The following is a 16,291-nucleotide window of genomic DNA, read 5'->3' as shown; positions in this document are numbered from 1 at the left end:
GAAACAGCTTACTGGTAGAATTTTTAAAAATTAGTTAAAAATGGCTTATATTGAAGTGCCCATACAGTATGGTGCTGACATGATTTGACCTCAGAAATGCTATGTTAAATCTACTTAAATGATTTTTTACTTAATATCATGTACTCTATATTGTGTATCAATAATCTAAATGTAATTATTATAACATTGCCCATGCATGTTAAATACATGTTTCGAGCTGTAAGATAAATAAATAAATAAAGTACTGTCTTATAAAAATCACTACAACTTCCATCATAATTGGAATAAGTGTACGATTCATTTTTTATTAGATCAGCTGAACATGTGTTTTGCTCATCCTTCCATTTAATGTTCATAATGGGGAAAACTCCCTCCATGAATGCATTTGAATGGAATATACTCGAAACTAATGTAACTAAAACACTAGCATAGTAGCTAAATTTGCTTCCAAATGGCCATTCTCTTCCTCCCCAAAACAAATCAGAAACCACAGCGACCTCTGAATATATATTATCTACACTAAGGAAATCAAGAATACAAAGTGATCGGCTAATTTTAAAATATTTTGAAACTTTTTTTTTTTTCAAGTGACATGCAATTCATGAAGGATAATACGTTACTCTCACCAAAATCAAACTATTTATTTAAGTATTTCAGACAAACTTTCTATATATGTCTGCATTGTTCCAGCTTTGTTTGTCTTTCACTTGGGACCAGGACCTCCAATTTATCTAGCAACCATTGAACCTTATAATCAAGAAACAGTTCATTTATCCTATTTTCTTACTCCATTTTTATTTTCTCCATCACACAGTACACTTCACAAATTGTCAGTGCATTTTTTTCTGAATTGAGTACTCCCTTTGAAAAAATGTAAGTTAAGTGAAAAGTTAATTGTAGATATATTTCCACTAAAATAAGTTGTTTTCCTGAACCACTCACACCTATCAAGTTGTTTTTAACGAAGCTGGGGCAATTATCTACATTAGAGAAGTATGATATAATTGCAGGAAGATTTTTGAACAATCTTTCTACAGTGAAATTTAGGCTTAACCACATTTTAGGTACATGTCTCAGCAAAGCAATGTGTTCTGTATCAACAACCTGAAAGAAATTTTTCAACTGAGGTATCCTTTTAGCTGGATTTGAGAAATAGTTGAAAGTCCTAATCACTAACATTTCAATATCTATTGTCATAGCATTTATACCAGATTTACAGCAATTATGGAAGATATGTGCACAGCAGTTTGATTTCACTATATCACAGTTTTCTTTCTTTAAGTAAACATAAACCTAATTTTTTTCCCATAATTTGCATTTGTATTGTCTGTAGTAAAACTTGAAAACTGGGACAATTTCAACTTTTGTTTTGGAATCTTATTCAAGATCTGGTCAGACACTGCAATGCAGATTCATCAGAGTCCTCATAGACATCTAGAATTCTGTGGGACATGCCTGCTTGCACATCAAAGAATCTTACACAAATAGGATAACACTTTTGATTACCTTTGTTGGAAGCGTCAAACCCACATCAAAAACATTGTTATCCGTCAGTGACACTATTTGGTCCAAAAACACCGGTAATTAATGCCTCTTTTTTCCCGTATGTGATTTTATTTGCAATTGTCAAATCCAGGAATAACTGAGAAGTTATTTTTACATTGCAGTCAGTGCTGGTGTAGATAACATGATGGTTAACTGTGTGAAACGCGAATGTAAGCTCAGACATTGATATCTGAAAATGAAGAAAGAAGCACCAATAATAATTGTCTTTTTATAATTGCCTGAACAGGTCTATTATTGCCTTGAAAATTAGAAATGTTGAAATTAGCATGTACGTACTACATACTTTGTCTGCTTAAACAGAGTCCACCTTGTAGAGACTTTTCATCAGTATGGTTTGTACTGATGTTAAGTGTCTGCATTTGTAGTTGACACTGTTAAAGTGATGCCTAACATGGGTTATGCTGCCATGTCAACTCAAAAATCCCTCTTCCAGCTTTTCCAACATAAAAGGTACACCTTGCTCTATATACATTTCCTGCAATTGGCCGAAATTCTGGAAATTCTTTTTCCCAAACTGAACGATACACTTGCAGTCTTCTGTTCTGGTGTTTACTGGTTAGAATACCAAATTTTCTTTTCATGGGATTTGCCACATTCCCATCCATTTTGAGCACACTACTTCCACAAAGAAATAACTTAAACATAAAATATATGCTGGCTTGCAATAAAGCGTTGAACCTACTTCCAAAATGAACGAAACAATGTGCATGGAGTGGAAGTTGTTCACAAAAAGAAGAAAAATTCTGAGGGGGTGTGGTGTTGGGAGAAAAAGCCACACTTCCATCATGCCGTGCCAGTACTTCACTTGCACTTACATATCAATTTATGCCTAAGCAAGGCTCCAGTTGGAATTGTTAGTTTCCTGTTGAATTATGGTGCTTTTTGCTCCTAATTTCATATCATAGATGTTTCGAAATTGAAAGAGTCAGTAATAATACTTACATTTTGGTGAGGGGGGCGGGGGCAAAAAATATTTTTCAACATGTTTCTTAAAGTGAAAATTAAATTTGAAGATTTGTATGTAACAAATGAGGTATGGATCAAAGTCCATGATGTACTGTTTTTAACATACATATACGTTTTTTGTTTGCACTTATGAAATTTTCTTAATAGAAAATGAGCGTATGGCGTCAGTTGTTGGGAGTTCCCAGTCGGGAAGTTCAACCGCCAAGCGCAGGTCTTATTGAGTGCAACGCCAATTTGGGCAACCTGCGCGTTGACAATGGGGATGAAATGATGATGAAGGCAGCACAACACCCAATCCCTGAGAGGAGAAAATCTCCTGCCCCAGCTGGGAATCGAACCCAGGTCCCCGTGCGTTGCAATCCAATGTGCTGACCATTCAGCTAATGTGGTGGACACTATTCATAATATTTACAGTACACATGAATAAAACAAGTCTTCACCCAATTTAGCACAACAACCATGACTTTACCCAGAAGAGTTCTCTGCAGAGTACACGGGGATAATAATAATATTTAACACTAAGAGCATTCTAAGATAAGAAGTTTATTACTAGATATTTAATGGCATCTTCCCTTGTCAAAATTGTAAAAGGATCTACTCATTTAGTCACATGGCATATATGTATCAAATTCGAAAGCAGAAATCTATTACAAAACAGAATTATATTGTTGTATGAACCTGCACATATATAATATATATTTTCTTCCAGACTAGGGCTCACTATGCATCCACATTCAAAAGTCTCGTTTTCTATACTAAAACTTAATAGTACTTGAGATTTTACTAATTTGTTGCTTACCAGTAGCTCCTCTTGTCTTTACATGTACAATGGACATTTCCACAAAATTCTTACTCTACTTAATCTTGTCTCTAAATTGTTCAGATGTACCACAAATCGAGCTACGTGTATCAATCAAACAGGTATCTTCCCACTGGTCAGACTTATTTTAAATTAAAGTCACCAAAAATATGAATCATCTGCTCTGTTGTCAGACACTTCATGCAGTAGATCACTTCTAATTTCATCAAATGCTACATCTTCATTGTCTTCACAAGGTTTTATCAACTTTACGGGTATCATAGCATTACTCTGATTACTCATGTTGACAGGTAAAGATTGAACACAAAGAATAGGTTCCACAGCAAATTAACATCACTTGTTACAAAAGGAACACAAAACACATTACTGTCAAAATTACACTTCCTACTTAGATCCTCTTTCACTTCATTCCGCCAACTGGGATACAAATTCTGACTAACCACAGATAAATTATTCTAGAATGTATCTTTATCTATGTTATCGTCAATCTGGTCCCATATAAACTTCAAAAAGTTTTCACCTTTATTCTCCACGCTCGCAGATACCTTATATTTACTGTTTTGATCATTACTCTGCATAATTTTAATGGAAAACTGTTTGTCTAGACTGGCATTCCATGACCCTCACTTACACCATCACATACATCTCTCATCTTACCTGTATTGTTAACATCATTTGAAACTAACTCTGAAAATTCATTATTCATGAACTCCATGAATACCTGATACTCATCATCATCATATTCCTCCAAAATTACATCATCAACAGCATCACTAACAATAGAAGTCTCATCTCCATCAAAGTCACTTACCTTCATTTTCAATAAGCCACCAGGCTCAGAGTTACCAACCTCAGTTATTTCATAGCTCTCTTTCACATCTACATAAAAAATACCACCTAGTTCAGATCCAATACAGTCATCACCTGATTTACATATAGCAACAACACTGTTTTCCATCTAAGAGAAGAAATCATTAGTACATACTACATCAAAATTGACACTGCTCTCCCATCCCAATTAGTGATTCGCACCTACATCACCATAATAGTAGTAGTAGTAGTAGTAGTAGTAGTAGTAGTAGCTTTATTCATGTGTAGATCTCTTTTTACAAGGGCATAGGACATAACTAAACATAGTATCCCGAAACTTTTGAACAAAATATAAATTAAAAATCTGATATTCTTTGTGTTAATTTCAGATACCTGTGGCGTATCATTAACACTGTCTAATTGCAAGTGTAACTTGGGGGTCCTGCCCTTGTTATGTGTCCTCACCCCAAAACTGTGGACCTTCATTAAGGCGAACTGCCATTTCCCAAGTAGTTACTTCTATTATTGTTTCTCCTATTAAAATTCCTATGGTTATTCCCATTATTTATATCCTGCAAATGTTTGGAATTTCTCTTTCTATTGACCCTTTGATCTTGATAGAAGTTGACCACTATCTGTGTTTCTGTGACTACTCTCATTATGATTTCAGTAATTCTGATTATTATGGTACATACTTCTTTCTGTAAAAATTGTTCAAGACAATTGTCAGGTCGGTGTACTAAATCCCACTGCAATCTTTCTAGTAATCTCCTTTTAAGTGCATCAGTCAAGGTTATTTTGTCAAATGGTTTGTCAAAATGTGCAAATTTTTTAAGTTGGTTCTTACAAAACTCTTTCAAAGTGCTGTCCCTATTCGTACAATAAGGACCATTCAAAAAATTCACTTTTGATTCTCCCTTGTTCAGGTTCTGACCAAAATTTATTTAAAAAAACTTTTCTCAAAACTCTGATATGTTCCCCACTGACTTAAATTTAAATCTACACATGGCAGAGGTTCACCTTCAAGAAATCTTTTTAACAAATTTAAGTTTTTGATCGTCATTCATGCTTAACACAAAACTATCTCTGCAGTGGTAAAGAAAATACAGTGGATGTAAATTATCTGATGGAAAACTTTTGATAGGAGTGTTGGACCATGCAATACTATTGTTTACAGACAGATTTTTGCGAATTCAAATTTCCTGAACTGTTTAATTTTATTGATTTAAAACAGTTACATTAGTTTGCATATTGTTTCCTACAATTAAATTTTTTTCCTTTAAACCAGCGATATTTTGTCAAGTTTTTTCTGGTGCTGTTCAACTCTGATGTCCACAACATTCTTTGATTGTTTAGCTGACTCAGCTACAAACTCTTTTTCCAAACCAATACATTTATTTTCTAAAAGCTCAACCTTTTTGTCCACACTATTTAACCCCTTTGACAACCAACTTTTTAACTCTGAAACTTGCTCGCTAAATTGAGCTATCTGATCTTGTACTCTGTCCATTTTGCATTGTTTGCAGTTCTTATTACAGCTAACTGATCATAAACTGCCCTAAATTTTCTATTGTTATCAGTGTTGATTTCCTCTAGTTTTGCCAGTATTAAATGCAAAATATCAGTTTTTACTGTTTCTGTACTGACTACGATTTCACTCGGCTCAAACATACCCTGACTGAATCTTAGAGCTTTCACTTCTACCTCACTTTTGCTTTCATCCCTATTCATTTTGTTAACAAGCACACAAGTCCACAAACAAATTAACTTCACAAATATTTTCTATTTATCTTTCGTTTTTGATGTCTCTGGCTGTAGTTGTAAAGTCCTCTTCACTTTCATTCACTCTGGTCCACCATCACTGTTGGAATGATTTGCTTTGCTTCGGTTTTTTGCTCCATGTGATCAAAAATTTATTTGTACATAAATTTCAAAAATTTACAAAATAGAGCACTTTCTGCAACAGACAAAACTTCATTATCAGTTAATTTATTATGGACAATGCCCACAATTGTAATCTCCTCCCTCCTTACTAGTTGCAGCTGTTGTCCACAAATAGCAAAGTCTTTTCTGAAGATTTGAGAGGAGTAAGATTACATAAACATTTTAGTTTTCTTATCTTTTCTTCTAGAGTTGGCTCCAGTTCTCCTTGTCTAGTGGTCTGATTCTTGAAGCTGAAATTCTCACATTTTAGGTCCTGATCTAGATAATTCTGAAGACTGTTGTTGCAGAAATTTTGTTTTTGTGTTAATTTATTTTGTCACATTTTAGTAAATCACACTGTCTTTTGAATTTTCACATTAACAAAGCTGAAATTACATTGTTTGCCCAAAATACAGAAATATGCCCGATCACATCTGAGGCGTGCTTACTACTAATTCACTATGAGGATATAACAATATTCCAAAGGATTTTCAATTTTGCTTGGCAGATGGTGCTGGACAGCAAATCATCAGTGACTGCACGTGACAATCGTGTATAAAAGGAGCTGTGATGAGAGAGAGAATCAGATGTGCCAGCAGTCGCAGCATGTTGACGTTACCTGAAAAGGTGCTTTTAGTGAAGCTGTATTATCAGAATGGGGAATGTGCTAGTTCAGCATTACGATCCTATTGCCATAGGAAGGGGATTTGAACGGGTAAAGGTCCATTGACAAATGCAGCTGTGGCGAGAATGATTTAGAAGTTCAACGCCACTGGTTGTTCAGACGATAGACCCTGTAGTGGCCGACCGAGCATGAGGCGAATGCTGCTGAGACAGTTCAGGAAGAAATGGAGACCGTAGCGGGTTCGTCTATGCACGGGGAAGTCAGCACTCGTGCAGTTGCACATCGCACCGGCATTCCATACACTACTGTTTGGTTGGCACTTGGGCGTACCCTCCGATGCTATCCATACAAAATCCATCGGCATCATGAACTGTTACCTGGCGATTTCCGGTGTGGGCATTTCAAAAGATGGCAGAAGATGATGATTGGTTGAGAAACGTGTTGTGGACTGACAAAGTTCATTTCATGCTCCGAGGGTCTGTCAACACCCACAACTGCAGAATTTGGGCTACTGAAAATCCTAGAACTGTCGTGGAAACTCCATTGTCCGATGGGAAAGTCACGGTATGGGTTGGATTTACCACATCTACCGTTATCGGGCCTTCTTCTTCTTCTTCTTCTTCTTCTTCTTCTTCTTCTTCTTCTTCTTCTTTTTCCCAAGGAAATGTGTGATTCTGGTTTTGTAATTGCTACCATGACAGGTGAGAGGTACGCTGATATGTTACAGAATTGCATCATCCCCAGCCTGGCTGATAAACACCTGCTGGAACGTACGATGTTTATGCAGGATGGTGCTCCACCCCATATTGCTAGACGTGTGAAAGATCTCTTGCTCGCGTCATTTGGTGATGATCGTGTGCTTAGCCGCCACTTTCGTCATGCTTGGCCTCCCAGGTCCCCAGACCTCAGTCCGTGTGATTATTGGCTTTGGGGTTACCTGAAGTCGCAAGTGTATAGTGATTGACCGACATTTCTAGGGACACTGAAAGACAACATCATTCCTCGACTACAGCTATTGTTAAGGAATGATGGTGGACATATTGAGCATTTCTTGTAAAGAGCATCATCTTTGCTTTGTCTTACTTTGTTATGCTAATTATTGCTATTCTGATCAGATGAAGCACTATCTGTCGGACATTTTTTGAACTTTTATATTTTTTTGGTTCTAATAAAACCCCATGTCATTCCAAGCATGTGTGTCAATTTGTACCTCTCTATCTACATTATTCCTTGATTTATTCAGTTTTCAAATTTATACTGACTTTTAAATAACCCAGGACTTCCTGACTGACGACATTTTGCTGATATCTAGAAACCCCTCTACATGAGAGATACTGCCAGACTGTGCACAACTTCTCCTGCAAGACAGTGCAGTCTGACAAATCACAAATACATTAACTTGACACACATCTGAAGATGTCAACCATCACATGTTTGCCATACCTATTGTGTGATTAAATCACTGCCAGTATGAGAGGACATCATCATACAACTGCAACATTCACTAAGGAGAACTGAAACCACAGACCAACCTGCCAGTAACAGTTTGAAGACGTATCTTGATGAGTTCAGGATGTGAAGAAAATCTGTCTTTTGGATTGTGACATAATGTCAGTTGGGAAGCAGTAACAGGAGAGTGTGTTGGTCAGGATAGCTCAGTGACTTTGAATGTGGACAAATCATTGGATGCCAGCTTAGTAAAAAAAATCTATCAGGGACATTCCAATCCTTCTAAAGCTGTCCATGTTAGCTGTTGGTAATGGACTGAAGTGGAAAGACAAAGGATCAACCACATCTAAATTATGACCAAGCAGACATCATGTACTGTCAGACAGTGACTGTTGAGCATTGGTGATGGTGATTGTAAAAAATTGCATGAAATCAGCAGAAAGAATCACTCCCGAGTTCCAAAGTGCTGGCAATAGTCGTGCTACCACAATGAATATGCACAAGAAGCTGAAAATAATGAGGCACAGTGGCTTAAGGACTCCTTATAAGCCACATATTTCTGTTGTCAGTGCTCGGATAATATTGAGGTGGTGTAAAGAGTGACCCCATTGCACGAGAGATCACTGAAAACAAGTAATTTGGAGTGGTGAATCATGCTATACCATGTGTCAATCTAATGAAAGTGTTTGTGTTTGACAGATGCCTGAAGAAAGTTACCTGCTATTGTGTAGTGCTAATGGAACAGCTCAGAGGTGGTGGTGTTATCATATTGGGGTGTGTTTTGTGGTTAGGATGTGATCCCCTCATTCTACTTAAGGAAATGCTATGTGTGGAAGGATATGAACACATTTTACAGCATTGTGTATTGCATATAGTAGACCAGGGCTTCCCAACGTGTGGTCCACGGACCCCTTAGGGGTCCGCCGGCTCTTTCTGGGGGTCCGTGGTCACCCTTCACCAAATCATGTAAAATTATTGAATAAAAATGTGAAAATCAAATTCATCACTGTTTTTTTCTTTTTTTTTTTTTTTCGTGTGAAAAACATGTGATTTTACTTCAGGTCATATTCCCAAGCAGCCTTTGCGGTTCCTAAATGAGAACGCATACACAGTTTAGTGCCGGAGAATGTGGCTTCTCTGATCTACTGTTTCGCATGCTCGCTGGCATGTATGCATCCCCAGGCATAATTAAATGTTAAACTTGCTTTGACAGTGCACTACCTATTTCATACCGGTAAGTCGATTTTTGACCTTCAAGTTGTTTTCATTCATCTCTAAACCAAAGACTATTGATACTTCGGGAGCAGGGGGGGGGGGGGGGGGGGGAGGATCATTGGGAACATGGAACTTGCATTAAGAAGCTTTCAGTTCCCATGGGTTTCGCTCTGAAATTTAAAGTTACTGTGCTTTTGACTGACTAGGGGTCTGCTATGGATTTTCGACTGAAGAAGGGGTCCACCAGCTGAACAGGTTGGGAAGTCCTGTAGTAGAGGAACAGTTAGGACATCGTGACTGGTTGTAAAAGCACAAAAATAAGCCTATTCATAAAATAGCATTTGTGAAGCAATGGTTTGTGGACAGTAACATTCCTGAATTGAATTGGCATGCCTGGAGTCCTGGCCTGAACCCAATGGAACACTTTTGGGACGAGTTAGAATGCCAGTTTTACTCCATGACTCCTATCACTGAACATCACTAGCTTCACTGGTTTCAGCTCTTAAGGGGAAATGGGCTTCCATTCCTCCATAGACATTCAGACACTCACTGAAACTGTCTCTAGCAGAGTTCAAGCCATCATAAAAGTGAAGGATGTGCACGCCAATATGTATCTGGATACTTTCAATCACATAGTGTATGTGTTTCTGTCTATTTTTGATTGTTGGTCTCTGTTTTGCCAGCAGTTATGGGTCTGCTTTAAATTTAGTATTTAATAAATTGTTATTACTTCCTGGTTTTTTGACTACAAATAGTCATTACAGGAGTTTATGGGCCCATGAGACAGGTTTCACAGTGTAACAGTCATAGTGGTAGGAAATCAATTTCAGCAGTTTGTTACATTATCTACAATAAAATAGCACAGGAAATGGAGAAATGTAGGGTACCAGTACCATTAATTGTTTCTTAGTATAAAGTTCAGCAGCTGGATATGTAGGACTGAAATTCTTTTAAGAGGGATGGAATTACTGAGTTTTGTGAAAAGACTGTGCATGGAAATGATGACAGCTGTAAAACTTGCACCAGAAAAAGGCTCTTCTGGGAAAGCAACAGGTGTAAGTCACAAATAATCCATTTAATTTCTGACATTAAGTTGGAATATACCCAAGACAAGGAAACCACCAATGATTTATTGAACCAAAGCCACGTGTGGCTGTTGCCATCAACTGGTATAGTGTGTGCACTAATGCCAAGATCTTTGTTGCTCACATTGTAGAGAAATAGACAATGTGCAACGGGCATGCCTTAGGCTATGGAACCAGCAGAAGAGAGATTTTCTGAGTGTTAGATGCTAGAGGAATTACAAGCACACATGAAAATAAATCCACACCATAAAAGAAAACATGAAACTTTTTAATTCCAAAAATTGTAGCCACTTTGTTTTGAACAGTAGTGCTGCTAATGACGATTGCATATGATGTTATTTATATGTACTTGACGATGCTGGTGCTGATTTGGGTTTAACATTTGATGATGCCACTATGGCTCCAGTATATTAGGACATGTTTTTATAAAACAGATCTGAAGATGGTCATTATAGGCCAAATTTTGCATTGAAAATGTCCTGTGTGCCATCACCAGTGGCCTGGAGAGAGATCTATGTTCAGAGCGACTACTTGTGGTTCCCACTGACACTGCTAGATGGCATCTGATGTAACTCCACGGTTGTTGGCTTGGAAAAGGATGCATGTGCCTTCAGTATTCAGTAAGAGTCAGTGCTACACTTAGGGAAGTCTGAGTGTTGATTTATATTCACTACTCATTTAAGTCCTACCCCCCTGAACCATGGACCTTGCCGTTGGTGGGGAGGCTTGCGTGCCTCAGCGATACAGATGGCCGCACCGTAGGTGCAACCACAACGGAGGGGTATCTGTTGACAGGCCAGACAAACGTGTGGTTCCTGAAGAGGGGCAGCAACCTTTTCAGTAGTTGCAGGGCCAACCGTCTGGATGATTGACTGATCTGGTCTTACAACACTAACCAAAACGGCCTTGCTGTGCTGGTACTGCGAACGGCTGAAAACAAGGGGAAACTACAGCATAATTTTTCCCGAGGGCATGCAGCTTTACTGTATGGTTAAATGACGATGGCGTCCTCTAGGGTAAAATATTCCAGAGGTAAAATAGTCCCCCATTCGGATCTCCGGGCGTTATCAGGAGAAAGAAAACTGGCGTTCTACGGATCGTAGCATGGAATGTCAGATCCCTTAATCAGGCAGGTAGGTTAGAAAATTTAAAAAGGGAAATGGATAGGTTGAAATTAGATATAGTGAGAATTAGTGAAGTTCGGTGACAGGAGGAGCAAGACTTTTGGTCACGTGAATACAGGGTTATAAATACAAAATCAAATAGGGGTAATGCAGGAGTAGGTTTAATAATGAATAAAAAAATAGGAATGCGGGTAAGCTACTACCAACAGCATAGTGAATGCATTATTGTGGCCAAGATAGATCCGAAGCCCACGCCTACTACAGTAGTACAAGTTTATATGCCAACTAGCTCTGCAGATGATGAAGAAATTGAGGAAATGTATGATGAGATAAAAGAAATTATTCAGGTAGTGAAGGGAGACGAAAATTTAATAGTCATGGGTGACTGGAATTCGGTAGTAGGAAAAGGGAGAGAAGGAAACGTAGTAGCTGAATATGAACTGGGGCAAAGAAATGAAGGAGGAAGCCGCTTAGTAGTATTTTGCACAGAGCACAACTTGGTTCAAGAATCATAAAAGAAGGTTGTACAAATGCAAGAATCCTGGAAATACTAGAAGGTATCAGATAGATTATATAATGGTAAGACAAAGATTTAGGAATCAGCTTTTAAATAGTAAGACATTTCCAGGGGCAGATGTGGACTGACCACAATCTATTGGTTATGACCTGTAGATTAAAACTGAAGAAACTGCAAAAAGGTGGGAATTTAAGGAGATGGGACCTGGATAAACTGAAAGAACCAGAGGTTGTACTGAGTTTCAGGGAGAGCATAAGGGAGCAATTGACAGGAATGAGTAGCTTCGAGGGATGAAGTAGTGAAGGCAGCAGAGGATCAAGTAGGTAAAAAGACGAGGGTTAGTGGAAATCCTTGGGTGACAGAAGAAATATTGAATTTAATTGATGAAAGGAGAAAATATAAAAATGCAGTAAATGAAGCAGGCAAAAGGGAATACAAATGTCTCAAAAATGAGATCGACAGAATGTGCAAAATGGCTAAGCAGGGGTGGCTAGACTTCAAATGTAAGGACGTAGAGGCTTATTTCACTAGGGGTAAGATAGATACTGCCTACAGAAAAATTAGAGAGACCTTTGGAGAAAAGAGAGCCACTTGTATGAATATCAAGAGTTCAGATGGAAACCCAGTTCTAAGCAAAGAAGGGAAAGCAGAAAGGTGGAAGGAGTATATAGAGGGTCTATACAAGGGCGATGTACTTGAGGACAATATTATGGAAATGGAAGAGGATGTAGATGAAGATGGGAGATATGATACTGCGTGAAGAGTTTGACAGAGCACTGAAAGACCTGAGTCGAAACAAGGCCCCCGGAGTAGACAACATTCCATTGGAACTACTGACAGCCTTGGGAGAGCCAGTCCTGACAAAACTATACCATCTGGTGAGCAAGGTGTATGAGACAGGCGAAATACCCTCAGACTTCAAGAAGAATATAATAATTCCAATCCCAAAGAAAGCAGGTGTTGACAGATGTGAAAATTACTGAACTATCAGTTTAATAAGTCACAGCTGCAAAATACTAACACGAATTCTTTACAGACGAATGGAAAAACTGGTAGAAGCCGACCTTGGCAAAGATCAGTTTACATTCCGCAGAAATGTCAGAACACATGAGGCAATACTGACCCTACGACTTATCTTAGAAAATAGATTAAGGAAAGGCAAACCTACATTTCTAGCATTTGTGGACTTAGAGAAAGCTTTTGACAATGTTGACTGGAATACTCTCTTTCAAATTATGAAGGTGGCATGGGTAAAATACAGGGAGCGAAAGACTATTTACAATTTGTACAGAAACCAGATGGCAGTTATAAGAGTCAAGGGGCATGAAAGGGAAGCAGCGGTTGGGAAAGGAGTGAGACAGGGTTGTAGCCTCTCTCCGATGTTATTCAGTCTGTATATTGAGCAAGCAGTAAAGGAAACAAAAGAAAAATTCGGAGTAGCTATTAAAGTCCATGGAGAAGAAATAAAAACGTTGAGCTTCACCGATGACATTGTAATTGTCAGAGACAGCAAAGGACTTGGAAGAGCAGTTGAACGGATTGGACAGTGTCTTGAAAGGAGGATATAAGATGAACATCAACAAAAGCAAAACGAGGGTAATGGAATGTAGTCGAATTAAGTCGGGTGATGATGAGGGAATTAGATTAGGAAATGAGACACTTAAAGTAGTAAAGGAGTTTTGCTATTTGGGGAGCAAAATAACTGATGATGGTTGAAGTAGAGAGGATATAAAATGTAGACTGGTAATGGCAAGGAAAGTGTTTCTGAAGAAAAGAAATTTGTTAACATCGGGTATAGATTTAAGTGTCAGTAAGTCATTTCTGAAAGTATTTGTATGGAGTGTAGCCATGTGTGAAAGTGTAACATGGACGATAAATAGTTTGGGCAAGAAGAGAATAGAAGCTTTCCAAATATGGTGCTACAGAAGAATGTTGAAGATTAGATGTGTAGTTAGATGTGTAGATCACATAACTAATGAGGAGGTATTAAAAAGAATTGGGGAGAAGAGGAGTTTGTGGCACAACTTGACAAGAAGAAAGGACCGGTTGGTAGGACATATTCTGAGGCATCAAAGGATCACAAATTTGGTATTGGAGGGTAGTGTGGAGGGTAAAAATCGTAGAGGGAGACCAAGAGATGAATACACTAAACAGATTCAGAAGGACGTAGGTTGCAGTAAGTACTGGGAGATGAAGAAGCTTGCACAGGATAGAGTAGCATGGAGAGCTGCATCAAACCAGTCTCAGGACTGAAGACAACAAGAACAACAACAACACTCATTTAAGTGTGTTTTGCTGCTTATTGAAGAATTATATAGAGCTAAGATGTTAAGGAACATCCCAAAAGTGAAGGAATTGCATAAACCCCCAGAAAAGGTATGTTTCAATCAGTTCTTTGCTATATATAACAACATAATCAACACATTGTTTGCATTAAACTCCTTCAATATTGTTGCTTATTCCGCTGTGTTCATTCTACCCAGGCTTCCTGTAAATGCAGATATGCATGCCAATCATTGATCAAGAGCGACATCCAAAAGCTGTATGAGGATTTCTCTCATTTAGCAAAAGATGCACAAGGCACATATTTAATGAGTCTTATTCAACTGACAAACATTGCAAGAAGACACCGAGGGAACTGTGAAGATCCAGCAGACAGCAGAACAAAAGTGTCAGCTACGTACACTATTCCATCATGGCCATGTACCGTACGGGTCTGTAACAATACCTTCTTAGCTGTTTTCAGAATATCGAAAAAGAAAAACCAACTTCTTTTGGACTGTTTGAAGAAAGGAGGTATACTGCTCAGGGATGCCTGAGGCACTTTTGCTGCATCACACATGCAAAAATATAATGCCACTGACTTACATAACATAAAAGATCATGTGCAATCATTCCCAGCAGAAGAAAGCCATTATTCGAGGCAGAAGTCAGCAAGGCAGTACCTCAGTCCTGACTTAAACATTAATCAGCTTTATCATGCATTCAAGGAAAACTTTCCCGAGGCACATATTGATGGTCGACTTTATTGTTGAGTCTTCAAGAGAGAATTTCCCAATTTTCATTTTAGATGGCCGTACCTGCGATAAGTTCACCTGTGAAATAATTGCCAGTAGTGAGGCATCCAGATTCATTGCAATTTCCGCAAAAAGAGCTTTGCCTCAGGAAAGCTGGGAAAGCTGTAAGACTTCTTTCTGCTTCCATTAAATCTAGCCAATATCCTTTGAGCTCCATAGTGACTGTAGCTATCGATATGCAACAGGTTATGTTCACGCCAACTTTAACACATAGTAACATGTTTTATATGTGGCAGCTGTCGAATTATAACTTGTGTATTCATGTGGGAAATTCTGTAGTCACATGTATGTGGCATGAAGAAATTGGAGGCCGTGGAGGCAGTCTAGTTAAAAGTTGATTACTTAACTCTCTACAGTAAATTGTTGATTTCTTAGGATGGATAGGATGTGTGACTGCTGTGTACAGATGCAGGAGGAGCTGGCCACTGTGTGCGAACGTGCTGATGGCCACGGTCAGCCGTCTTCAGGCTGCTGCCTCTGAGTGTATTGGCAGTGGGGAGTCGGGTGTGTCGCATGGTACACCCCAGGTGTTACATGCTTCACCCATGGTCTCTGCTGTTGAAACAACTTAGCAAGTACTGAGCACGGTTGAGCCATTCTCTCGCCAATGGGAGTGGCGGGTTCAGCGGCGTTCACATCATACGAGGCGGAGGGTCAATATGGAGGCTGACCATGTGGAATCGCCCACTCTGCCTGTGAGTGGACATGTGGCCGCTCCTTCAGCAAGGTCCGAGTAGGCAGGCTGGGGAGAGGTTTATTAGTGATTGGGAGCTCCAATGTTAGGTGGGTGATGGAGCCCCTTAAGGATATAGCGGAAAGATCGGGGAAGAAGGCCACTGTTCACTCTGTCTGCTAGCCGGGGGGGGGGGGGGGGGGGGGGGGTGTCTCATCTGAGATGTGGAGGAGGCCCTGCCAGTGGCGATAGAGAGCACTGGGTGCACCCGAGTGCAAATTGTTGGTTATGTTGGCACCAGTGACTCCTACCGCCGAAGTTCAGAGGTCATCCTCAGTTCATACAGGCAGTAGGCAGAGATGGTGAAGGCAGAAAGCCTCACTCACGAGGTGGAATCTGAGCTTACTATTTGTAGTGTCGTTCCCAGAACTGATTGCGGTC

The sequence above is a fragment of the Schistocerca gregaria genome, chromosome 5 (genome assembly GCF_023897955.1).
Source record: "Schistocerca gregaria isolate iqSchGreg1 chromosome 5, iqSchGreg1.2, whole genome shotgun sequence".
NCBI classification, from domain to species: Eukaryota; Metazoa; Arthropoda; class Insecta; order Orthoptera; family Acrididae; genus Schistocerca; species Schistocerca gregaria.
This window is presented reverse-complemented; position numbering follows the sequence as displayed.